The 14,625-nt window shown below is 35.9% G+C and overlaps 1 long non-coding RNA gene across 1 annotated transcript in view; it reads left to right on the top strand.

Annotated features, from left to right (window-relative positions):
* LOC105505409 overlaps nt 1-4,231 on the top strand; it is a 36,586-nt gene extending 32,355 nt beyond the window's left edge. The window contains exon 2 of the long non-coding RNA XR_001000739.1: nt 3,308-4,231. This is a non-coding gene — a long non-coding RNA (uncharacterized LOC105505409). The remainder of the gene's footprint in view (nt 1-3,307) is intronic.
* Nucleotides 4,232-14,625: the final 10,394 nt, after the last annotated feature.

Genomic DNA, 14,625 nt, shown 5'->3' with positions numbered 1-14,625 from the left:
GAGACGGGGTTTCACCGTGTTAGCCAGGATGGTCTCGATCTCCTGACCTCATGATCCGCCCGTCTCGGCCTCCCAAAATGCTGGGATTACAGGCTTGAGCCACCGCACGGACCAATATTTTTTAACTTAGTCCCAGCTCACAGCCGCATGTCTGATGGCCCCAGCCTTCAGCAAGGCTGCTAGAGGCTGCTGAAGGTGAGAGGGGTACTATGACTAGATGTCTATTATTATTGGCATCAAGGAACTTCCACCTACTTCTGTTATTAAACTGTATGTGTAGATTCTACTAAGCATTTCCATGTTGTTTAACAAGGGAGGAAAATCCATATGAGTGTACCATAACATAAAAATCAGATTCTGAGTGCATTATTCTCCTTTTCCTGTTTCCTCCTAATCTTTCCTCCCTTTCTACTCCTGACCTCCACTTAAACTATTTTATGCTCATTCTCTCAACTCCCAGATCTCCCCTTAGAAGCCAGGTGGAGTAACAGCTCTATGAAGTTTGAGAAAACCTGCCCACTTACTGATTCCTTGTGGTTGAGCCATGTGGCTTTGAGTAGAAAAAAAGGAAAAAAAAAAAAAAAGATTCAGGCAAAAATGGGGATAGAAAAGAGCAAATCATCAAAGAAACTTAAACATATCATCAAATGTATTTTTGGTGAGTCCTCAGCTCCTCAGTAGAGTAAATCTCTCAGTAACATTTCAGAATCAAACAAGGCATCATCTTTGGAATGATCCTGTCAAATTGGTGAAAGACCAAACTAATTTATATCTCCAAATCAGCTTTGCTTCCTTTCTATTTGAGGGGTAAAAAAAAATCCTTGGACTAAGAATATCCCTCACCAAGAGAAAAGAAGCAGAAAGCACTGATAATTAGATGCAAAGAACATTCCCCCAAATGTTCTTAACTTTCATAGCCAGATACTTTTCTAAATGTTTTCTCACATTTTCTAGGGAAGCATTTTCTGACATTTCCTCCTGTTGAGACAGTTTCCTTTCAGTGATTCTTTTTGCAGTAACTTTAAGAGGCAGTCTCCAACAGTTTCCCCTCTGCAGGTGGCTTTCCTTCTTGGGATAATTTGCCAATGGCAATTGCATTCCTTATGTACTCAGTGACCTACCAGTCTGCCCTGGGTCCCACAGAGTAAATACTCAAACTCTCCCCTGAGGATCAGTTTTCTTTAATTTTCAATTTTTTAAATCTCTTCATCCAGCTGTATTACTTTTGACCATCAAGTCTAGGTGAGATTGACAGATGCTGACAGTTGTTACAGCTGCTGCTAACCACTGGTTACCTTAGAAATGGAGGTAAAACAAACACAGGAATTCCAAGGAACCATACCTCACCTCTAGGTTTCTGAAAACATCGTAGAGTAAATAAATCGCAACTCTTACTCCCATCTATCAGGCTGATTTTGTGGCTGGATTTACAAGAAGAAGCAGAGGAAAGAGAGACAGTAGCAGGGGAGAAACGAAAGTCAGTTGTTACCAATAGTTTGGAGATGGAAAGCTCTGAGCTTCCATTAAGCAGTTTGATTTATAGCCTCGGATATTATGTGCAAGAGCGCCCACAACCCAAAGTGTTTTGTGTTTTGACCTGTAAAAAATAAGTCTATTAACCCTAATCAATCTCCTATTATGCTGAGGTGCCTGAAATTTAGCAAGCAAAAGGGTGACAGAGGTCTTGCAGCCCAGGAAGTAACCATTGTCTTTGGTAATCTGCAGTGATTGGGGTCTTTGCAGAAGCAAAATGATCGTTCAGAGTAAGGCACTTGGGGAGGGGCTTTCATCTTTTAATGAGAAAATGGAGGATTGTTTTCATTTTTAATTGCTGAGGCTAATTAAGGCCTGGGGCTCTTGTGTGAACCTGGACCCTTGCAGATGCGCGCTCACAGACACCTCTGCCTGTGCTTCACCCCAGCTGTGGGTAACTCGCCTGCCCTGACTTCCTGCTGTAATTAGTAAGAGCTTCTATTCCGATTAAGTACTTTATTGCAGAAGCTAATTATGAAGTCTAGCTGGTTCGCTGTGCCTTAGGAGGGATTTCCTTGTGCTTTGTGTGGGGAATTCTAAGGGTGGGTGTTGTTTTAACCTTTGAAGGGCAAAATGGAAATTGACGTATTGCACGGATGGTCAAATGTTAATATGGGCATGAAAAATGGAAATATTTTAAATCCACACCAGGAAAACCAAGCAAACAAAGCTTCTTTTTAACTAAGATTTGGAGAGGGGGTTAGAAAGGAAATAAATGCTATCACTCTATCAACACCTACAAACTGTTATAACAGATCCGTACTGAATCCCCAAACAAACCCAACCCTAGGTTGCAGAATCTGTACTTTGCCTTATGTATTGGTCCAGAGTGAAACTGTGTAGTAGAAGGTTTACAGCATTGACCACATATTTTTCCTTGCAATATTCTGTTCATTCGTGTATATGTTTGAAGGGTCACTGAGTCTTTCTAACTCAAATTTAAAACATTATGTGTGAGTGTAGCTGGGAAGTAGGGTAAAATGAGCTAATGACTGAAATAACCCAGCCTGTTCCTTTTACCAAATTTGGGGCAAGAGTAAAGTGGAGACTCCTAGATCTTGCCTCCTGTGGCAAGGAGGACTCTTTCTACCTCCACTCCTGTGAGTCGCCTTGGTTACCTCTTGTGCTTAGGGGTGGGCACACCTATAGAACAGCATACCTTTGTGACGGAAATCCAAGAAAGAGACTCTAGTAGGCCCTGGAAGCAGGTTTGAGGCTGTCTTGACAGATAATTTCCCATGTCAGGTACCTGGAGCTTAGTGGGGTTGGGATGAGGGGAGGTTGCTGTAGGTGGACATGAACCTTTGGCCCTGGGGACTCCTCAGTCCATGAGGATTGTGTCAAGAGGAGAAAGAGTGAGCCTGTTAAATCTCCAGGTACAGGGCAAGGTCCTGGGTGCCCAGCTCTAAGGGTGATACTATAAATAACATTAAAAATTAGGTGATATATGTTCATTCATTTATTCATCAAATGTATTTTGACTTTCTACAATGTCTTATGAACTATTCTGGGTACCAAGAATATGTAGGTGGCTAATTATGTAAGATGATGTGAATACTTTTTAAATAAACTTTCCAGAACTTATACAATCAAATGAATGCAGTTACTGCTTCCATTATTGTGGAACTATTACTCTCATTAGAAATTTTGCTTCAGATTTAGAATATATGTAAGAAGACTATGTATAGGTATATAATGTATGTGTGTATATATGTGTGTGCATCTGTGTGTATAATATTCAGAGATTTTAAGGGTCCCCCCTTTCTCTTTATAGATGAAGAAACTGAAGCTCAGGAATGGTAAATGTTCTGATCAAGGGTGTTCTGCTGGAGTGGTGATTGATCTCAAGCTTCCTGCAAGCCTGTTGACTACAGCATTGATCAGTTCGCCTAAGTTTCCTGACTGTAAATATCATGGCTGATTCTAACACCGTGCACAAAGCCTGTCATTCAGAGAGATGGTGCTACAAATTGTTTTGCAATTTCAGTTGTGTTCAAATCAACCAAGTATAAATCAGAATGTCATCAAGGCTGTGAGCTCCACCTCTCTAAATCTGGGTATTCCACGTCTGAGAAGGGTTTTGTGCCTGAGAGGTTCATATCTGCAACTGTCTCAAGGCTCTAACTTTTCATAAACACTATTACAAACTAGTTTAGGTTGTACAAGAGAAGACTTTCTTTTAAAAATCAAAAATATAGGTTTTGGTTCATATTTGCAAGGTGGGGGAAAAAACAGAATAAAGAAGTCTAGCCCTCCCAGATGACCTCAATATTTGAAATGACCCATGCAAGCACTTTCACTGAGAAGTGAATAAAACTAGGAGAAATTGCTGCCAGATTTAGTGTACAATAGGTTTGATTTTGTTGCTTCACAACTTTTTTTCTCATCAAGCAGTAGAGTGGACTTCGAAGTGGAGAAGATCCTGTCAAAACTTCACTCACACTCCTTAATTCAGAGGAGTGAGGGCAGGTAGTGGGGCAAAGAGCCATGATACACAAAGTGCAGGCCACTGCCCCCCACTTCAACCTGACCTAATCCATCATGGGAGTTCACATTGCCTCAGCCAAAATAAATAGAGAGACGTCCTTCTGCACAATGGAGACTTTTCTAGCTGTGATTGCCTACTCGTCACCTCTCAACATCCACTCACACCCCCAAGCTACTGAATGCCTAATATAAATGCATAGCAAAATGTAAATTTTCTGTTTTTCTGTCATCTGGGACTACAGAATTTGGGCAGGAACCCCTACACACACACCAATTTTTGACAGAACATATTATCATTCTTATTGCTTAAGAAAGCAAAGAACTCCCTCTACAAGAATAGGACCAAAAAAGAAAAATTTAAAGACTTAGAAAAGATATCGCATTCAAAGAATGGTACCTCACTGAAAAATGGAAGCAAATCCTTCTCTGTTAAGTAAATTTGCTACAAGAAAGAGCAGAACGTTTTAGAAAACTGCTAATCTGTGGGCTTAATTTTCAAGTGCCTATTAAATTTATCAATCCTCATTAAGCATTCTTGAGGAGAAAATCATCTCCAAGCAAGAACGATGGGCATTAAAAGATAAGATTACTGGATTAAAAATCACTATGTTGGCTACAAACAGAAGATTAGATTCTGTAGAAAATTGAATTAAACAGATGACAAATCCTGGACATTTATCCAATGCTCATAGGCAAAAAATGGAATAGGTAAAAGTTGGGAAGGGTGAGAAAGGTGGAGGAGTCAGATCTATAAGATACTACTAGGAATATTAGGACAGACTGAGAAAATTGATAGAAAATAAAACGAGTATTAATGTAGCCACTTAGACATAGTCTCCAAGTTATACAGGTTCTATCACTTCCTACCATTTCTGATGCCACATCTTCCTCATACTTCTATTCTTTATTTGTTTCATTTGTCTATTGGCTAGAGTACTTTTTCTAGTAAACGCCTAGAATGTGTCCAACAGTATCCCCATCTCACCAGAAACGTAATGTGCATTTATCTCCTGGGCTACTGCTGTGTGTCACAATCCATACCAAGAGTTGGACCTATAGCCTCAGCCTGGGCATCCATTTCAAGACGTGACATTGAGTCCCTGGTTTTAATTCCCTCCTCTCCTCCATCCTGAACTCCCACTGACATCTCCAAAAAAATATGAAAACAGGAAAATGTGAATGAGAGTGTATTGGAAAAAAAAGATATATGTCATCAAGGGATCCCAGAATTTTGGGGAACCGAGGTGGGAAGATCGCTTGAGCCCAGGAGTTTAAGACCAGCCTGGGTAACATAGTGAGACCCTATCTCTGCAAAAGATAAAAAGTAAAAATTAGTCAGGTGTGGTGGTACACACCTGTAATCCCAGCTACTCAGGAGACTGAGGTGGGAGGATTACTTGTGCCTATGAGTCTGAGGCTGCAGTGAGCCATGATCATGCCACTATACTCTAACCTGGTGACAAAGCAGGATGTATATGTGGAGAACATCTGTAAGTTACAGGTAAACATGGGACCAAACTCAGACAGGTACACAAATGTCAGTACATCGCAAGAAATACCCATCTGGAGAACAAGCAGACAGCAGTAGTGCTCCATCACACAGACACCCAAAACAAACAAATAAAAGAGAGACTGCAACAGCTGGAGAGCGAATAACTCACACTAAATGAATTGTTCCAAGGAATAAGGGCCAGTGTTCCTTCTATACTTCACTCACTCAAAGAAACACAAGTGTACTACATACAGAAAAAGAAAATCACCTAAGATCAGAAAAGACTGAAGATTAACAAATTTAAAAACAATGGCAATGGTCATCAGCATATCAGGTACAACACAAAACACTGATTAATGGATTAGGCTGTGGCAAACCTACCATGTTTAACACTAGAAGTAAATCATATTTTAAGCAGCTGCATAATATAACAAAATTATTTTTATTAGTACTCATGAAATAAAACGATGAGCCAGGCGCGGTGGCTCACATCTATAATCCCAGCACTTTGGGAGACTGAGGCAGGGAGATCATTTGAGGTCAGGAGTTTGAAACCAGCATAGCCAACCTGGTGAAACCCAGTCTCTACTAAAAATACAAAAGTTAGTTGGTCATGGTCGTGGGCGCCTGTAATCCCCTCTACTTGGGAGGCTTAGGCAGGAGAATCACTTGATACTGGGAGGCAGAGGTCACAATGAGCTGAGATTGTGCCATTGCGCTCCAGTCTGGGCAACAGAGCAAGACTCCATCTTCAAAAAAAAAAAAAAAGGAAAAAAGGAAAGAAATAAAACAATGATAATAACTAGAAAATAAATCATAAGTCACAATGAAATTATTCTTTTATTTCACATCATAGAATCCCCGTAAAAATACATTAAAAATAAGTATTATAGTACAAGAAAGGGAAAATGAATTATACATTTTAAAATTACATTAGTGCATTTTTAAAGGGGGGATAAAACACATGATTAACAATTCTTACATTGCTATTATGTAAACCCGAATTGAGCAATTAAATGAATGGATAGTGGGGCAGTGGGAATCGGGTTTCTTGCTGTTGGAGTGGAGGTTACTAATAAACGAGGGGAGGAGGCTTGAATTATTCAGTAGAGTAGGAGATGTCAGTGTGAACGCATGTTTAGATTTATTTAGATACAGATCATTGTAGACAGAAACATTTATATATGTGTATATATATATAAGTTATGCATATTCATATTTCCTCATTCTGTAAGCTGAGAGAGCCTAGAAGCAGTGACATCCCTGCAACAATGAACACACTTAGTGCCCAGATCTTGGTTTCTAATACCATTTTCTAATAAAAGAAACCAGTGCTTCTGGGAGAAATGGCTGATTCTAGAACTCAGGCATAAAATGTACAAAATGAACCCAGAGTGTCTGGTAGTACAAGAAAGTGAGGCCATTCTCAAAAGAAAAATTAATGATGGATGTCAAAGGGATATAGGAGTCCACTGGAAAACAGCTTCTGGTGGTCAAAGCTGGAATAATTTGAGCAATCAAATAAATAAAGTAGTATAATATTATAACTCCAAGTACAAAATAAACGTTCATGAGTCAATGCCAATACAAATAAACAATTAAATAAATAAATAATTTGAAAAGAATAGACAAATCTCCCGTGCATAAGAATTCCAAGTAATTCAGGGAGATACTCCACCCTCAACAAGGTGGAGCATAACTCCCCACTCCTGAAGTAGAGACTGTGTATAGCATCTTCCTTCCAAAGAGTGTAGAATGGAAGAGGAGAAAAAGAGTAAATTTACCATAGATGAACCTGGCAGAAACAACCTCAGCCACATGATCAAAGTCAACATCAATAGTGGTAAGTAAAGTTGACAGTATCAGCAGTGATGAGTGAGGCTGGATATGATGTGATGAAAATGGCACTTTACCTCTGTAATTTTTCTACTCAAAACACATAAGCCTAGTTAATCATGAGAAAAGCATCAGAAATATCCCAATTGGAAAACATTCTAAAAATACCTGATCAGTAACCCTTAAAACAATCAGGACTGTCAAAAACAAGAGAAAGCTGAGAAACTGGAACAGCTAAGAACCTAAGGAGACATGATAACTAAACTTGTTTGTTTGTTTGTTTTTTGAGATGGAGTTTCACTCTTGTTGCCCAGGCTGGAGTGCAATGGTGTGATCTCGGCTCACCACTTGCCTCCCAGATTCAAGAGATTATCCTGCCTCAGCTTCCTGAGTAGCTGGGATTACAGGCATGCACCACCATACCTGGCTAATTTTGTATTTTTAATAGAAACGGGGTTTCTCCATATTGGTCAGACTGGCCCCGAACTCCCAACCTCAGGTGATCCGCCCACCTCAGCCTCCCAAAGTGCTGGGATTACAGGTGTAAGCCACTGCACCTGGCCATGATAACTAAATATTATGTGGCATCCTGGATGGGATCATGGAACAGAAAAAAAGACATTAGGGAAAAATGGAGGAAATCTGAATAAAGTATGTGCTTTACTTAATAACAATGTACCAATATTGGTTCATTAATTGTAACAAATAGATCATATGAATAGAAAATGTTAATAATAAAGCATGTTGGGTGGGGAGTATGTGGTAACTCTTTGTACTGTCTTCATAGGTTTAAGTAAAGCTAAACTTTTTTAAAATTAAGACTATTAAAACACATGAAGAGATAGTTTTAAAAAAGACTACATTTTGCAAGGCTTAAAAAATGACTTGCACATCAAATGCAGATATAAATAACTCAAGTTCAGTTTCTTCCTCTTCACAATCATTATGCTGCTATTGTTTATTTCTAATATAATGTTTACATTCAGGAATAGCCAGTACTATTAAAAGTTGGAGAGACAAAGAAAACGCAAATAATTCTGAAAGTTACTACCTAGCTCTCAAAACAAATGTGTATACAGTTTTGTGTATACGTTAAGCTTATCCAGTTACACACTTAATGATGAGGGTATGTTTTGAGAAACGTTTTCATTAGGCAGTTTAATCACTGTGTGAACATTATACGGTGTAGCCTATTGCTCCTAAACTACAAATCTGAACAGCATGTGACCTGAATACTGTCGGCAATGATAACACAACAATAAGCATTTGTGCATCTAAATATCGCTAAACATAGAAGAAATGCAGTAAAAAATGTGATATACCAAAGGAATATAAATCATTCTACTATAAAGACACATGCACACATATGTTTATTGCAGCACGATTTACAATGGCAAAAACATGGGACCAACCAAAATGCCCATCAATGATAGACTGGATAAAGAAAATGTGGTGCATATACACCATGGAATACTGTGCACCCACAAAAAGGAATGAGATCATGTCTTTTTCACAGACATGAATGAAACTGGAAGCCATCATCCTCAGCAAACTAACACAGGAACAAAATACCAAACACCACGAGTTCTCACTCATGACTGGGAGTTGAACGATGAGAACACATGGACACAGCGAGGGGAACTACACATACTGGGTCTGGTCAGAGTGTGGCAGACCAGGGGAGGGAGAGCATTAGGACAAATAGCTAGTGCATGCAGGGCTTAAAACCTAGATGATGGGTTGATAGGTGCAGCAAACTACCATGGCACATGTATACCTATGTAGCAAACGTATACGTTCTGCACTTGTATCCCAGAACTTAAGGTAAAATTTATGAAAACTTATGGCTTCTGTTCTTATCATAATTTCCTTACCAGGCAGCAGACTATTTAAAGAAAAAATAATAATATTGTAAAGTTTATAACATATGTAGTTGTAAAAATGTGGCAAAAGGTGGTGAGTAGGTAAGTAGGATTATACTGTTAGAGTACTGTATTTGCGAAGTAGAAAATAAGAAGTAGAAAGTGTTAAGTTTGAATGAGAGGTGGGAAGTAGGAAAGGATACTGCAAAGTTTCAGGTGTGAAGTGAAAATTAGAAGAAGTATGAAGGGTCACTATGAAATGTGAAATGGTGCCATATTGACTGTAAAAGACTGATACGTTAATGACACCAAGTTTAGATCTAAAAAAGAATCATTAAATTTTTTTGAAGACATATTTTAGAAGACAATGCAAAAACTAAAATAGGAGAGTAAAAACTGTTTAAATTACCCCAAAGAAGGCAAGAAAAAAGCAACAGAGTACCAAAATCAGGAAGAGTAAATGGGGAGAAAAGCAAAATAACATACTTAACTGCTAATATCAATATCACTGTAATAAGTTAAAGATATATATTGCAAACCTTATTGTAAACACCAGAAAAAGAAGTATAGCTAATAAACCAACAGTAAAAAAATACTCAATCCAAAAGAGAGAAGAAAACAATAATTTAAAAAAGAAAATAACAATAAGCAAAATAATAGAAAACAAAGAGTGAGAAGATAATTTTTTTATTCACCTGAATAGTCAGGTGAACTTTCACTTATGTAGATTTTAATTTTTTCAAATTCTAACCAGAAGCTAAATACAATTGAGAATTGGTAAGCACTATTTTTACTCCAAAGGAGTAGGATCATTTAGATTTATTCCAATAAAAGCAAAGTTTTTCTTCATTTAAAAGAAAAAAAAAAAACACACTTCTATATGATAGTCTTTCATGATGTTAATTGCATAAAATAGGAAGGTAAATGTAAATCCAAACCAATAATTTAACATTTCAATTAACATTTAGCATTCTCTACAAGGGTAGGGAGAAAAAGACAACACCCAACTATATATAAAACAGTGTATGTCATATAACTATATTATAATATTATGTAATATTAGTTACATATGACACTTATGAGTAGAAAACCAGAGTGACTACAACACTAGAGAAAATAGACATGAGAACAAAAATTATCACCATGGGTAAAAGAGACATTTCATAATGATAAATGAATCAATTCATCAGAGATACAACAATCCTAAATTAGCATACATTCAATGATAGCTTTAAAATGCATTTTAAAACTTTAATAACTGAAAATAAAATAAATTCATAATTTCTGTTGGAGATTTAATATTCTTCATTTAATAGCCAACTAAGAACAAATCAAAAATCGGTAAAGATATAGGATACTTGAATAAAAAGATTAACCAATCAGATAGAATTGACATTTGTAGAACATTCCACCAAATAACTGCAGAATACATATTTGTTTCAAGTACACATGAAATATTCACTAAGATAAGCCATTTTTTGGCCCTAAAATGAATCTCAACAAAATTTAAAGTATTTAAATAATATAGTATATTCTCTGATCACAGCAAAATTAACTTAGATAGTAATAACTGAAAACATATCTGGAAAATCCACAAATATTCAGAAATTATACAACACACATCTAAATAATCCACCTATTTTGAAAGATATTAAAAATAAAATTAGAAAAATTATTGAACTGAATGAAAATAAAAACATAGCATATCAAAATTTGTAGGAAACAGGTAAAGAAGAGATGAGAGGGAAACTTATGCCTTTAATTGTATATGTTAGTAAAATAGAAACCTCTAAAATCAATACACTAAACTTCTCCTTTAAAAGCCACAAAAGATAAATTTAACACAAATTTAGTAGGAAGAAGAAAATAATAAAGATGAAAGTAGCTATCAGTACAATATGAAATTTTATAAAGAGGAAATCAAAATTGGTTTTTTGAAGAAATCAATGAAATTGATAAATTTCTAGCAGGATCAGTAAGGAAACAAAGAGATACAACATGAATTTTCAATACCAGGAATGAAAGAGAGACCATCACTACAAACTTTACAAACATTAAAAGAATAGTAAGAAAGTATTTTTTGAAACTTCACGATGATATATTCAACAACCTAGATGAAATGGTCAAATTTATTGAAAGACAAAAATTATCAAAACTTAGTCAAGGAGAAATAAAATGTCTGAATATTCTGATATTTACTAAATGAATTAAATTCATAATTAAAATCTTTCTATACACACGAAAAAATTCCAAGCTTCGTTGGCTTCACTGCTGAATTCTACCAAACACTTGCGAAAAAACAAGATCAGTCTTATACTAACTCTTTCAGAAAATAGAGGAGGAGGGAATACATCATAACTAAGTTCACAAGGCCAGTTTTATCCTGATACCAAAACCAAGGCAGGTCATGTGCAGTGTGGCCCATGTCTGTAATCCCAACACTTTGGAAGGCCAAGGTGGGCAGATCACTTACACCCAGGAGTTTGAGACCAGCGTGGGCAACATAGCAAAACCCTGTCTCCACAAAATATACAAAAATTAGCCAGGTATAGTGCACACACCTGTGGTCCCAGCTATTCAGGAGGCCAAGGTGGGAGTATCACCTGAGCCTGGGAAGGTTGAGGCTGTAGTGAGCAATGACAGTGCTACTCCACTCCAGCCTGGACAACAGAGTGAGACCCTCTCAAAAGATAAAAAGATATTACTAGTTAAAATTAGACACCAATATACCTCATTAACATAGATTTTAAAAGTCCTCAACAAAATATTAACAAATTCAATACAACAACATATAAATAAGATAATAGACCATGATCAAGTGGGAATTTTATCCAAGAATTGTGTGTTGGTTTAACATTTAAACATCAGTCAGACTGGAAACAACCCAAATTATTTTCAATGGGTTAATGGATAAATAAATTTAATGCATCCATACACTGGAATATTACTCAGCTATGAAAAGAACAAACTATTGATGCAGACAACAATGTATATGAGTCTTAAGAAAATTATGCTGAGTGAAAAAAATCTCAGAAAGTCACATGCTGTATGATTTCATTTATACAACATTATTGAAGTAACAAAATAATGGTGATGGATAATAGACTAGTGGTTTCCAAGGGTTAGATCAGAGAAGGTATAACTATTAGGTGGTAACACAAGAGAGTTTCTTTGTGGTGATGAAATGATTATGTATCCTGGTTGTAGTGATAGTTACAACAAATCTATATATGTGATAAATTTGATAGACCTACACACGCACACACACACGCACGCACACACACACTACACAGAAAAAGAGAGAGAGAGAGTCAATAGAAAATGGTCGAATTCAAATAAGGTCTATAGTCAAATTAGTGTTATTGTACCAAAGTCATTTTTTTTATTTTAGCACTGCATTCTGGATATTATCATGAAAGAAATCTGGGAACTCCTTTCTATCTATTATTTTCTTGTGTCTTAAAGTATTCCAAAATAAAAAGCATTAAAAAGAGCAAAATATATAGCATTACAAAAGAAACGAGTTATAATAAAATGCAGCCATCAAAATATTAATCAAATTTGTGATATAGTAAGAAAACATGATCATTGTATTTCAACATATTAACAGAATAAAGTAATAAAAATTGATAATCTCAGTAGAAGTACATAAAGTAAAGGACATAATTCAATGATAAACAGAAATTCCAGCAAACTAGAAATAGAAACTTCCTCAAAATGATAAAAAACATCTATGCAAAATCTATAGCTAGCATCGTATTTTATGACAAAAGAAACTGAACGGTATCTCTCGAGATTAGCAACAAGGCAAATTGTACACCCTCTTCACTATATCAAGGCAAGGTAATCACCTCTGTTAAACAATGTACTGGAGGCCTAAGCTGGTGCCAAAAGGCTTAAAAAATATACAGATCAGAAATGAAGAAGTAATATTATTTTTTTCTCAAAAGACATGATTGTTTGCATATGAAATCCAAAGAAACCTACAAAAAAACACTCTATTATAACTGTTAAGGCCCAAGGACACAAGTTCAATGTACAACAAAATCTGTTATGTTTCTATAGATTAGCTACACAGTATGAGAAGCTGAAATATACAAAATTACTATTTATAAATGTATCAATAAGCATAAAAATACTTAGGGATAAATTTAATAAAATTCTACAAGACCTATGCTTTTGAAAACTTTAAAATATTGCTGAGAGAAATTTAAAATCATTTAAATAAAAGTAGAGATACAGTATACCATGTTCATGGATGAGAAGATTCAATTTTAAGATGTCCATTTTTCTCAAATTGTTCTACATATTCAACATGATCCCAGTCAATGTGCCAGCAGTATTTTCTAAAGAAATTGGTAAGCTGATTATAAAATTTGCATGGAGTTCCAAAAGACCAAGAATAGTCAAAATAATTTTAAATATTGAGAACAAAGTTGAAGGATAGAAAATCAATAACGGTTTAAAAGACTTGAATATAACTATCAACCAACTTGATGTAATTGATTTTTATAGAATACTCCACTCAATAACAACAGAATATACTTTCTTTTCAAGTAAACATAGAACATTTAGGAAGGCAGACCATATCCTAGGCTATCCAACAAATCTCAATCAATTTGCAGTCGTTTGACTCATAAAGTGTTCTCTGACTACAATAGAATTAAATTAAAAATAAATAATAAGAAGATAACTGGAAAATTTCAAAATATATGAAAACAAAATAGCACACTTCTATATAATTCATGTGTCAAATAAGATACCAAAAAGAAAAGTATAATGTATTTGAAACTTTTGTGAAACTGAGATAGTTATTCCTATTTTACAGGTGAAAAACACCAGTTCTGAGACCTTAAGTGTTCTGTTCAAAGCCACATGACTAGAGTTTGCCAGAGCTGGAATTCATATTCAAGCTGTGGTGGTTCCGAAGCCCAACATGCTATCCTATATAACTAGTCACTAATATATAATTGCTCCTAGAACCCAAGCTATATCAGAACTTAATTGGTAGTAGTAGTAGCTAACACTTATTAGGCAATTAATATGCTAATGCATTTTTTGCTTAGTGCCTTATTAAACAGCGCTTTGCCTGTATTGATTCATTTATTACTTAATACAACTCAATGAGGATGGTACTATATCTATCGTCATCTTATAAATGAGGGGACTGAGGTGCAGAGAAGATAAGTAACTTCATAGACAGTCAGTTAAGGTAGAATCGTGACTTGAACCCAAGCAGTCTGGTTCCAGAGTTTGCATCCTTAACCAGGATACTGTATTGCCTTCAACTTGTATGTGTATGTGGTGAAGAGGAGGAAGAGTGAGAGACAAATTGTGTTTTTAATGAAACTAGTGTCACATTAAATTTGTCAAAATAAATTTATTATTTATGTGTCAGAATAAAAATTACACGTA

The sequence above is a fragment of the Colobus angolensis genome, unplaced genomic scaffold, assembly GCF_000951035.1.
Source record: "Colobus angolensis palliatus isolate OR3802 unplaced genomic scaffold, Cang.pa_1.0 Scaffold125, whole genome shotgun sequence".
Taxonomy (NCBI): domain Eukaryota; kingdom Metazoa; phylum Chordata; class Mammalia; order Primates; family Cercopithecidae; genus Colobus; species Colobus angolensis.
The sequence above is the reverse complement of the archived record's forward strand: the minus strand, read 5'-3'. Positions and strand labels throughout refer to the sequence as shown.